Below are 13,835 nucleotides of genomic sequence, written 5' to 3'. Positions count from 1 at the left end.
CCTTCACATTCACAAGTTTCCCGCGAAGCGTGTTAACTGGTTTGAAGGATGTTGAAATTCCAAAGGATTTGAAGTGGTTCTTCACGCGTTCCGAGATTCCAGAAATATATGGTATAGTTACGTGGGCTCTGTTGGTTTGACCACTCGCGCCTCCGGTCTTTGGCTCTTTACTCTTGGTGGCTTTGAGAAAGGCCCAGTCCGGATAACCACAGCGACGATACCGATTGCTCTGCGGCTTATGTTGGAGAAACCAAACAGGCGTTAAAAACCCGCATTGGTCAACATAGGAGACCAAGTACCAACGAAGCGCAAAACTCTGCTGTTTACCTCCATTTAAAGGACACTGGACACTCAATTAAGAACGAGGAAGTCGTTATTCTTGATAAGGAGGAACAATGGCATAGGAGAGGCATAAAAGAAGCCATTTGGGAACGAATTGAGCTACCGTCACTGAACAGGTATGGAGGACTCCGCTAAAATTTATCTAATGCATGGGACCGGGCCATCGGGTCGATACCTAGCCGCTCTATCACGTGACCAGTCCAACGGGTCAGTTGCCTGATGAAGTCTGGTGGTTCCAGACGCAACGTCGCAATAGTTGCAAAAAGTAAGTTCCAGTATTAGATTTAATTCCAAAACTCTGTTTGAAACTACTGGATGACTAAGAACATTCACTCATAAGCCTACAGTAATAATGTAGATTCACCTGTTTTTGCATTGCCAAAGACCATCCCACATATAAGTAAAGTAATAAGGGACCATTCACAAACACTTGTTGGGGGGGGGCTGTTGCAAAAAATTTCATCGCAAAAATTTTTTGCCCCCCCCTTACAGATCTCAAAAATTTCAGCCCCCCCCCTAGAAAAGCATATAAACTCAATAGAAAAGCATATAAACTCAATAGAAAAGCATATAAACTCAATAGAAAAGCATATAAACTCAATAGAAAAGCATATAAACTCAATAGAAAAGCATATAAACTCAATAGAAAAGCATATAAACTCAATAGAAAAGCATATAAACTCAATAGAAAAGCATATAAACTCAATAGAAAAGCATATAAACTCAATAGAAAAGCATATAAACTCAATAGAAAAGCATATAAACTCAATAGAAAAGCATATAAACTCAATAGAAAAGCATATAAACTCAATAGAAAAGCATATAAACTCAATAGAAAAGCATATAAACTCAATAGAAAAGCATATAAACTCAATAGAAAAGCATATAAACTCAATAGAAAAGCATATAAACTCAATAGAAAAGCATATAAACTCAATAGAAAAGCATATAAACTCAATAGAAAAGCATATAAACTCAATAGAAAAGCATATAAACTCAATAGAAAAGCATATAAACTCAATAGAAAAGCATATAAACTCAATAGAAAAGCATATAACCTCAATAGAAAAGCATATAAACTCAATAGAAAAGCATATAAACTCAATAGAAAAGCATATAAACTCAATAGAAAAGCATATAAACTCAATAGAAAAGCATATAAACTCAATAGAAAAGCATATAAACTCAATAGAAAAGCATATAAACTCAATAGAAAAGCATATAACCTCAATAGAAAAGCATATAAACTCAATAGAAAAGCATATAAACTCAATAGAAAAGCATATAAACTCAATAGAAAAGCATATAAACTCAATAGAAAAGCATATAAACTCAATAGAAAAGCATATAAACTCAATAGAAAAGCATATAAACTCAATAGAAAAGCATATAAACTCAATAGAAAAGCATATAAACTCAATAGAAAAGCATATAAACTCAATTTTCCCAGGAAAATTTGTGGTCATTTTTTCAGACCCCCCCCCCCTTAGGAGGGTCAAAAATTCCAGGGCCCCCCTTTTGCATGGTCCCTAATGTAGTTTTACCTGTTTTTGCATTGCCAAAGACCATTAATCTTCTTACATACAAGTACAGTAATAATGTAGTTTTACCTGTTTTTGCATTGCCAATGACCATTAATCTTCTTACATACAAGTACAGTAATAATGTAGTTTTACCTGTTTTTGCATTGCCAAAGACCATAAATCTTCCCACATTTAAGTACAGTAATGTAGTTTTACCTGTTTTTTGCATTGCCAAAGACCATTAATCTTCCCACATTTAAGTACAGTAATGTAGTTTTACCTGTTTTTGCATTGCCAAAGACCATTAATCTTCCCACATTTAAGTACAGTAATGTAGTTTTACCTGTTTTTGCATTGCCAAAGACCATTAATCTTCCCACATTTAAGTACAGTAATGTAGTTTTACCTGTTTTTGCATTGCCAAAGACCATTAATCTTCCCACATTTAAGTACAGTAATGTAGTTTTACCTGTTTTTGCATTGCCAAAGACCATTAATCTTCCCACATTTAAGTACAGTAATGTAGTTTTACCTGTTTTTGCATTGCCAAAGACCATTAATCTTCCCACATTTAAGTACAGTAATGTAGTTTTACCTGTTTTTGCATTGCCAAAGACCATTAATCTTCCCACATTTAAGTACAGTAATGTAGTTTTACCTGTTTTTTTCATTGCCAAAGACCATTAATCTTCCCACATTTAAGTACAGTAATGTAGTTTTACCTGTTTTTGCATTGCCAAAGACTATTAATCTTCCTTCATACAAGTACAGTAATAATGTAGTTTTACCTGTTTTTTGCATTGCCAAAGACCATTAATCTTCCCACATTTAAGTACAGTAATGTACCATTGCCAAAGACCATTAATCTTCCCACATTTAAGTACAGTAATGTAGTTTTACCTGTTTTTTGCATTGCCAAAGACCATTAATCTTCCCACATTTAAGTACAGTAATGTAGTTTTACCTGTTTTTTGCATTGCCAAAGACCATTAATCTTCCCACATTTAAGTACAGTAATAATGTAGTTTTACCTGTTTTTTGCATTGCCAAAGACCATTAATCTTCCCACATTTAAGTACAGTAATGTAGTTTTACCTGTTTTTGCATTGCCAAAGACCATTAATCTTCCCACATTTAAGTACAGTAATAATGTAGTTTGACCTGTTTTTGCATTGCCAAAGACCATTAATCTTCCCACATGAAGTAATAATGTAGTTTGACCTGTTTTTGCATTGCCAAAGACCATTAATCTTCCCACATTTAAGTACAGTAATAATGTAGTTTTACCTGTTTTTTGCATTGCCAAAGACCATTAATCTTCCCACATTTAAGTACAGTAATGTAGTTTGACCTGTTTTTGCATTGCCAAAGACCATTAATCTTCCCACATTTAAGTACAGTAATGTAGTTTTACCTGTTTTTGCATTGCCAAAGACCATTAATCTTCCCACATTTAAGTACAGTAATGTAGTTTTACCTGTTTTTTGTATTGCCAAAGACCATTAATCTTCCCACATTTAAGTACAGTAATAATGTAGTTTGACCTGTTTTTGCATTGCCAAAGACCATTAATCTTCCCACATGAAGTAATAATGTAGTTTGACCTGTTTTTGCATTGCCAAAGACCATTAATCTTCCCACATTTAAGTACAGTAATAATGTAGTTTTACCTGTTTTTGCATTGCCAAAGACCATTAATCTTCCCACATTTAAGTACAGTAATAATGTAGTTTTACCTGTTTTTTGCATTGCCAAAGACCATTAATCTTCCCACATATAAGGGCCACTCTATATCATATTATCAAGGGGGCCCCCACCTGACCCCCTCAGATTTGCTTTATATTTTACTCATATGTTGTACCTGTAAAAATATTAAAAACCTGCAAGTTTGAGCTCTTACAGATTTTCTGTACAGTATACAATGTAGGGGACACCGGGGCAAGTCCGCCCACCCCATGTTTCTGATCTCGTGACTGCTGGAAAAGTACAATGATGATGTAATTAGCTGGCACACGTCATAGCTAAGTACCCAAGAAAACAAGACAGTCCGACACATCTCGCCACAGAAATTATCGTCAAAAAAGGTTTTTGGGTCAAGGAAGTTTACATTTTTAAAATTAGTAATATTGTAATAATTTCAAGACCTTGCAGAGACGGTTTTCGTTATTATACATTCTCAAGTGTTTAAGAATATTTTGTAATACCCGACGTTTCACGTCACAAAAGCTCTGTTGATTTCATGTATAACTTTAAAATAGTCACAACAAAATGATACTTCTCAGTTTACACATCCACACTGTTTGTAATAAATTAACTTTATTCCACTCTATATTGTACCAAGAAGCTTGTTCCCACAAAATGACATACAGATGACAAAATGTAATTTGAAATTAGTTTAAAAGGAATTGGAAGAGAGAAGAGTTAACCAACCCAAGTGTTACAATTAAACTGGGCAACATATAAATGAAATCCCAGCCGGTGCACAACAAAACTGAAAAAAGCAAGGAAATGTGACGGCATGGGATTTGAACCCACAAACTTCTAATCCTTATTAGACTACCAGCTTACACTGATAGATTGTGATTAAAATCTCAGAGATGTCACAGGCTGACCCAAAAAAATCCTGAACTTGCGAAGCGTAGCGAGCGAAGGGAGCGGAGCTCTCGCCCTTAAGGCATGGGGTCCAGGGGCTCATGGGTTTCTAGTATTTCTACACAGAAAAAACCCTCAGGAAGTCTTCTGGAAGAGCTATTTTGGTGATACATGTAATATTCTTCAAGGCTGTTATCTTGGCTTGTTTTCTCAAAATTATACCGTAAAATATGCAAATTAGGTACCTAAGCCCAGGTGATTTTAGCAGATTTAGCACCCCAAAAGAGACCATTTTTGACATTAAAACCTGTTTTTGATTTTTTTGAAAAAATGCTTCCTTCATCCTAAAAAAGTGGTTTAAAATGTTCAGTTTCCTATAAATAAATCCGGAAGTGTGACATAGAGTGAGAAATTTTAATGAGTAATAGAGGGACCGGGCCAGGGACACTCCAAAACCAATTTTTTTTTTTTAAAAATCCGGAGCACATAAAAAAATCTGGAAATCCGGAAGTGTGACATCTCTGAAATCTTTACCCCAGCATTAATCAAATAAGTAATGTGGTTACATACAAGAACAAATAAGCACAATGTGGATGATGATAGCCACAGTTGGCCAGCATCATGAACCCTGAAAAAATGCTCAGATTTTCACAATGGGGAATGATTGCTCACTACAACTACAAGAGGTAACTGAGGATTTCTTTTAGAATACCCTACCACTGTAGATTTTCAATGGGGGTCTTTTATGAACGACATGTATTTTGTGATCCTAGCTTTTTATGACATGTTTAGGTAGATGTCCAAGAAAAAAGCTTATTCCCAAAATTTCAGTTGATTCCAATTTTGTGTTTGCGAGTTATGCATGATTATGTGTATTGCACTGCTCTACATAATTCAAATTTGACCATATTTTTGCTAAACAAATTAATCTGCAAGATATTGTTTGTACGTAAAGTCGTAAACATTATGTAGCCAGAGATTTCCAGAGGTATAAATGGGCAATTCCAAGCATCATTCCCCAACGCAAAGTTTGCATATGCAAATTAGGGTCGTTTGGAAAAATTTCTCCCACCTAATAATCTTTCACTTACCAAAAATAGTTTCCATTATACTATTCACCTACCTAATTGGCTGCTGCATTAAAAAGTATTCATGTGCAAACTTCGCGTTGCGGAATGATGGTGCTTGGAATTGCCCAAATATCTTTCTTTTTTTTGTTGAGAAAAGTGGGGGGATGAGGCTGTGGATCACAAAATGCTCCTTTAAATGTTTACTCTTTCCTATAATGTATTTATTTACCTCTTGTAGTAAGTAATTATTCCCCATTATGTTTATTTGTTCTTGTGCATAATACATAACCTAACCTTATTTGGATGATGTTACATCTTACCACAAGGTCCTTTAGCATCTCTCAGGATGTTAGTGGCTGTTATATAATTCATCAGTGTTCAGGGTCTAAGCTAGAAATTGAGGGTTACCCGTCATTTGAATAAAATTCCCTGTCCTAATTTGACCTTTAAAACATTTACCAGACATCTACAGCCCATTGGGGGTTCAAAGAGTTCAAATATGTGCTGATATGGCCTTGTTCTATAAATTGGGTCTACTAAAAAGGGCAATTAGGCATTAATTTTGCCCGTCCCAGGAGCAAACTGGTCATCTACAATGGCGGCCAGACGGGTGGCTAGCTAAGACCCTGTCAGTGTTTATACCATTACAGTGTACAATAATATGTGATATGATCCAACCAAATAAAGATCCTTGTTCCCACAAGATGAGATACAGACAACAAAATAAGGTACAGATTAGCAAAACTGAATTGGATGAAGTTTAAACACATTTATCTTACCACAAGGTACTTTAGCATCCTTCATGATGTTAATGATTATTCTCATATACATATGTAAATCACCAGTTTTCACCATTAGTGTACATAACATGATTAACCAAATAGAGTAGTTTGTTACATAATATAATTTTTCATACTGTCAATAAATATTCTCACCCATTTAAAATGGCAAAATGCTGAAAACTGAATTGGACTATTTCCACAAGTTGAAATCTTTTAAACATATCTCAACATCAATTTGAGTGACAATTCCTCTGCCTTTCTTTCTTCATCCAAATTCTGTACACATATCAGCACCCCCCTTAAAAAGTCAACTTTTTAGGGTAAAAAATGTCCACAAAGCTCCACATTAGAACAATGAGACCACTTTTTCATGCTATAATCAAAGACAAAGTAAAAACACTAGTATGCGTCTGACGTCAGGGCAAAGGTATGGCGTGATGGGTTGCTGACCTGTGCAGTACAGTATATTTGGTCTGGTTGACAGGACGTCATACACAAACTAGTCTTTTTAATTCAGTCTCGAATTATAAATTGTTCACTTTTACGGGATGAAGTTCACTTTTTGAATGCCAGTGATTTTGTTGGGGGGGGGGGGAAGGTCCACATTTTTTCTATTCCGCTCCCTCAAAAAGTTCCTGACCTGACAAACGTACAGACCTGCTTGATCCCATCATATAAAAATAGGTTTTCTTTTTTCATGGTTGCTCTGTCACAGGGGTGAAAGCAGTGGCGGCACCAGGAATTTTTTTTGGGGGGGCATTGGGGAAGTGAATTTAAGAGTGGGGGGGGTAAAATTGACAAATTTTGCACAAAATTGACACAAAAGGTGGAAATTTACATAATTTTGGGGGGTTTGCCTCAATGGGGGGGGGGGCAAGAAAAATGGGTGTAAGTTGGGAAGGGGGAATGGTACAGTGGAAACTCGTTATACAAGCTCTGATAATACAAAAATCCTGATAAGACTTGATTTTCAGGTCCCTTGCACTGAATCCCTATGTAATATGTGATGGACAAGACAAAATCCTGATAAGACAAACTAAATTTTGTGGCCCCACAAATTTCGTATTAAAGAGTTTCCACTGTACTAAAAATGTCAAAAAATTATGTTACCCTGTAACAAACTTCATTGAAAATAATGTAGTCGGGAATGTAGTGATAGAAATATTATCTATAACAATTTGAGTAATAAATATTTATTATTTATTTATTTATTTATTAAGTCATATTTTACCAGGGTAGCCCAGTCAGTGCATAGCACATGATATACATAGGGGCCCTGGAGAACATTGTACACAATATAAAACTAAATTGTTAAAATTACATAATTATATATACAAAGTTCAATTAAATATATAAAACTACATAACAATATAAATACAAGTATTTGAATTCACATCTGTACTGCTAAATATTGTCCCTAATTCAAACCCAAAACATGCTGCAAAATACCAATTTTGCTTTTAATTTATAAAATATGCTTCAAATCAAGTCAGATCATTACGAAAACTTTACACTGTGCACCGGACATTTACAACCATGCATGACTCATAGATGGCTCGATATGAATATTTAGTAGGTACGACGATTATCCAATCAGCGCACAATGCCACGACCAACCAGTAATCGATCACGCAGCAAGTACTACTGACAATGCACTACTGATTACGTCACGCGTGATTTTCAGTGATCGAGCACGATGGTTTCCGGCAAATGATAGACACCTAAATATGGTAATTTTGCATACATCTATTGATTTTTATTGGTTGAAATTGCACACATGATCTATTATTGAAATTCTCTATCATATGAGACCGCTGCACAAAATATTTGAGCATAGGAAAGGAATACAGTTCATTAAAAATATTGGTTCCCAGTGTTGCACAGTGGCTGGGTGGCGGTGTTATGGCTATGTAATTACCTCGGGCGTAATATAAGTTGAGTTAGTAAAATGGTAATATTGCATAGTAATTCCTTATAAAAATTTAAAAGTAAAAACACTAGTATGCGTCTGACGTCAGGGCAAAGGTACAGCGTGATTGGTTGCTGACCTGCGTAGTACAGTATATTTGGTCTGGTTGACAGGACGTCATACGCAAACTAGTCTTTTTAATTCGGTCTCGAATTATAAATTGTTCATTTTTACGGGATGAAGTTCACTTTTTGCATGGCAGTGATTTTGTTGGGGGAGGGGGGGGGAAGGTCCACATTTTTTCTATTCCGCTCCTCAAAAAATTCCTGACCTGACAAATGTACAGACCTGCTTGATCCCATCACATAAAAATTGGTTTTCTTTTTAATGGTTGCTCTGTCACAGGGGTGTAAGCAGTGGCAGCACCAGGATTTTTTTGGGGGGCATTGGGGGAAGTGCATATAAGAGTGGGGGCGGTAAAATTGACAAATTTTGCACAAAATTGACACAAAAAGTGTAAATTTACATAATTTGGGGGGGGGGTTGCCTCAATGGGGGGAAGAAAAATGGGTGTAAGTTGGGAAGGGGGAATGGTACAGTGGAAACTCGTTATACAAGCTCTGATAATACAAAAATCCTGATAAGACTTGATTTTCAGGTCCCTGGCACTGAATCCCTATGTAATATGTGATGGATAAGACAAAATCCTGATAAGACAAACTAAATTTTGTGGCCCCACAAATTTTGTATTAAAGAGTTTCCGCTGTACTAAAAATGTCAAATAATTATGTTACCCTGTAACAAACTTCATTGAAAATAATGTAGTCGGGAATGTAGTGATAGAAATATTATCAATAACAATTTGAGTAATAAATATTTATTATTTATTTATTTATTTATTAAGTCCTATTTTACCAGGGTAGCCCAGTCAGTGCATAGCACATGATATACATAGGGGCCCTGGAGAACATTGTACACAATATAAAACTAAATTGTTAAAATTACATAATTATATATACAAAGTTCAATTAAATATATAAAAACTACATAACAATATAAATACAAGTATTTGAATTCACATCTGTACTGCTAAATATTGTCCCTAATTCAAACCCAAAACATGCTGCAAAATACCAATTTTGCTTTTATTTTATAAAATATGCTTCAAATCAAGTCAGATCATTACGAAAACTTTACACTGTGCACCGGACATTTACAACCATGCATGACTCATAGATGGCTCGATATGAATATTTAGTAGGTACGACGATTATCCAATCAGCGCACAATGCCACGACCAACCAGTAATCGATCACGCAGCAAGTACTACTGACAATGCACTACTGATTACGTCACACATGATTTTCAGTGATCGAACACGATGGTTTCCGGCAAATGATAGACACCTAAATATGGTAATTTTGCATACATCTATTCATTTTTATTGGTTGAAATTGCACACATGATCTGTTATTGATATTCTCTATCATATGAGACCACTGCACAAAATATTTCAGCATAGGAGAGGAATACAGTTCATTAAAAATATTGGTTCCCAGTGTTGCACAGTGGCTGGGTGGCTGTGTTATGGCTATGTAATTACCAGTTGCTCGGGCGTAATATAAGTTGGAAGATGAGTTAGTAAAATGGTAATATTGCATAGTAATTCCTTATAAAAATTTAAAAGACGCCTAGTTTTGAGAAGCTGAAGAGTAAAGGTAAAATCTGAATGTGGAGCTGAAGATATACGATAGAGCTAAGTGTGTTAAATCTGGTTAAGTTTTTAGGGTCCCTATACGTGCTCTGTGTGTTGCTGTGTGAGTGGGCCGAACGTGGTTGAAGCAATTAGTGGAAGATGTCCGCGTAGTTTTTGTAATGTTTTTTCACCTCTGAAACTATAAATTTTTATATCACCTTTATACCAAATAATTTGTTGAAGTATCTATATGCATATTTTCAAAACTGAAACATCTAAAATGCACTAATATGTGATGTGATCAAGCAAAATCAGTCGGAAGTCGGAAATATTGATTTTGAGCCAAACAAAGGAAGTATTTCCTTTTGTTTCCTATCATTTTGGAAAATCTTTAAGTGCTCATATCTTTTGAACTGGTTGTCCAAATTCAACGGGTTTCTGCAAAATATAGATTTGCAAATGCTGTTTACAATCTTATAAGAAACTGAAAATTGAATATGTCTGACTTGATCACACCACATATGCCAAAAATTACAAAAATACAAAATTATGTACAGAACTTGCACCTTTCCGTATGCATATTTACATTCCATATATACATTGCATACAATTAAATATCACACACATACCAGAGAACTTTATAGATATATTAACATGATCTATTGCCAAACTCATTTATGAATATTACAAATATATATTTACTTGAAAGACTCTGCAATCACAGGCAAACAGTTAATTTCACTGATGCCCAATATTTTGCACAACATTCATTCAATACTGTATAGCAGGAAATTTTCGCGGGGTTTAATTTTCACGCTTTTCACGGTCGCACAGGCAGCTGTGAATTTTTAACTCTGCCAAATATTTATTACACATAGCACTCAATGTGAATATATTTGGAAACGTGCATTAAGGGAAGGGGTATGAGCGTTTGGACAGTATTTATTGTGGGACATTAGAGCACATCAGACATATCGAATTGCATTCTGAATACTGAAGAATGTCCTTCTGATATCAAATAATTTTGATTTTTGAAATTAGCAATGTAATACACATTTTATGGCAAATCATTAAAATTGATATTTTTGATATTTAACAGTACTTGAAGTAAACTTTATAAATCTGATGATTTATACTTAAAGTGTATGTAGGTGGGATGAAAAAGCCGACGATAAATTGAAAATTTTAACCTTTTTCAGATTGAAGATATGGATTTTTTCCCAAAACACCAACAAAAAAATAGGTTTTTTGGGGAAAAAATCCATATCTTCAATATAAAAGGTCAAAATTTTCAATTGATCGCTGGCTTTTCCTCCCAGCTACATACACTTTAAGAATATATCATTAGATTTATAAAATTTATTTCGAGGACTGTTATATATCAAAAATTTGAAAAATATCAAATTTTAATAATTTGTCATAAAATTTGTATTATATTGTGAATTTCAAAAATGAAAATTATTTGATATCAGAAAGACATGCTTCAGTATTCAGAATGCAATTCGACACGCCTGAGGTGCTCTCATGTCCCACAAAAAATACTGTCGAAACGCTCAAAACGCTATTCTAGATCCCTTAACCCAGCAAAATATCCAACTATACAGTACATCTTTTCAATTCAACATTGGAAACATTCGGAAAAAAAGGCCACTGTACCCGAGTTTAAAAACGGATGGACTACAAAATAAATCGCTTCACAAAAATAATCGTTTGTTTCACACATTCCATTCAGTGTGTCAATCACTCAAAATTAATACTGATCATATGTGACTCCTCAGCACAACTGAGCCCTGAAGTCGCCAATCATCATTTTTGAGATATTCAACCAAAATATTCTGCTTGAAATTAGCTTTAAAATGATGTATATCATGTCTATAGTACTTGACATTTAAGTAGTGAAAAATCAATAAAACAGTCAATAAATCCTTTGTTTCCTATTGTTTATTATTAAGTTCGATGGAGCATATCTCAATAGTGGCACTGGCGACATCCGGGCTCAGTTGTGGAGGATGGTCACATATACTTTTTTAGAGGCAAAAAAATCCCTTTGTGATATGTGTGAAGCATTAGCCGGTTTGAAGTGCAAAATACTGCATAAAATGACACTTAATCATCAAATCAAAATGGAGTATTGTTTACTGTTTTGAAATAGTCATATACTAACTAACCTTATTTTCTAGTTATATAGCCCTAATGGCAGTGCTAAGAAAATAAATCCAGACCAACTCTATTTTTCATCATGCTACACAGACCCAAGGTGTATTGTTTTTTCTTGGCTTTAATAATTCTGATCAATCTGTATCTGCCCTTGGTGACTCTATGCCCTTGGTGCGGCAATTTAAGAGCCATTCAACAACCAGCATTCTTAGTCAGTGGGAGTGGTCTAGTTTGTAGACACATAATCTGATTGGACAATCGCATGATTTTGGGTGTCGTCTATCAGGCCGTAGACCACCCCACGTCATCATGAGTGTTGATAACACGTAACACGCTCATAGAGGTGCGTGTATGTATCGCATTGTATACTTGCACGCGCTAGCAGTACGCGCAATAAAAGATGTGAAGTTGTAAACAAGTTTCGTTTATTTTATAAAAAGGGGAGTTTTTATGACGGTAACTTAATTTTTGCTTTAAAAAATAGTTTACAGTTATTAAAATAATATTTAACTGACTAAGAATGAGAATAAACGATAGGAATTTTTATTTTGACTATCCACTACCTATGATAGACGACAGACAGGTCCAATATTTTTATCGTAGTGGATGCCGGCTGCATAGGCTTGATTCATTTTTCGGGCGGGTTGATGCATTTATATTTGGTTCTATTTTCCAATATTTTTAGTGATAATTTTGTATGTGTATGAAATAGGTTAATGTACGTGTATGATGTTGATGCATCTAATGCACTTCCCCCTTCGGGGCTCGTGCATTAGATGCATATATAATGCACATTTAGCACAACATGGGAGTTTATCATGCTCTATCGACTGCAATTTGCACCCAAAATTAGCCTGTTGCGATGCAACAGGTAAAAGTGTGGTGCAAAATTGCGATACCTAATTGTACTGACTTTATGTGTTGATTGTCTGAGACTGCACTTCAAGTTGCTCTGCGTCAGATAAAATTGCACAACTTTCAAAATGGGGTGCAAAAACGCAGCCCAAGGTAAAAAAATTAATTCGAAGATTGGATGCAGCATTCCCATTTATTGTGCTGGTTGCCAGTTAACCATACAGTGTATGCAAAACTGATGGCAGTGAATTGGTTGTACATTAATGGTGTGTTTTTGTACCTGACAGTCATTTAAAAAAATGTAATATACACCATGATGCTTATACAATATACATCATGTATAAAACCAAATAGTTTTTGTTTCACACTATTTTTGTACAAATCATAGCTTATCCTTATTTTCCATATTGCTCACACCTGATGTTTCGCCATTACCATTAGAGCCTTCCTCAGATTCAGATAGCAGTTGTTGCATCCACATTTCTGAATACATGCCTTGTTTTTCTAGCAATTCTTCATGTCTGTAACAGAAAATGGTAAAAATTGAAGGTATTTTTATCATTTGAAATGTTTTTAATGCAAAAGATAAAAGAACAATCAGTTTTTCTGTGCAAATATTTGTCTGTCTGCTTAACCAAATGATCAACAAGCCTACATCGACTGCTCATTGCCAGAAGTGGGTAAGTGCAATATACTGTGTGTAAATTGCCAAATGTTCACAGATCAGCTATTGTACTTACCCACTTTTGGCACTGCGCAGTCATATTTTGACAATTTGATGATTAAAGTTAATAAACATTTCCCTGATGCATATCTTGAAGTGGAACAGCAACAGATAGCTTATTCTATTACCCTCAAGACCCATTATTCAAAATCGTGATTTGTTAAAACATGTCACGTCTGAGCCCT

The 13,835-nt window shown here is 35.0% G+C and overlaps 1 pseudogene; it reads right to left on the bottom strand.

The window, feature by feature from the left end:
* Positions 1-12,908: 12,908 nt before the first annotated feature.
* The window catches only part of LOC140150478 (ATP-binding cassette sub-family B member 6-like), a 32,430-nt pseudogene continuing 31,503 nt past the window's right edge, over positions 12,909-13,835 (bottom strand).

The sequence above is a fragment of the Amphiura filiformis genome, chromosome 4, assembly GCF_039555335.1.
Source record: "Amphiura filiformis chromosome 4, Afil_fr2py, whole genome shotgun sequence".
NCBI classification, from domain to species: domain Eukaryota; kingdom Metazoa; phylum Echinodermata; class Ophiuroidea; order Amphilepidida; family Amphiuridae; genus Amphiura; species Amphiura filiformis.
Note: the sequence above shows the minus strand (reverse complement) of the source record. Positions and strands in the feature narration are given on the sequence as shown.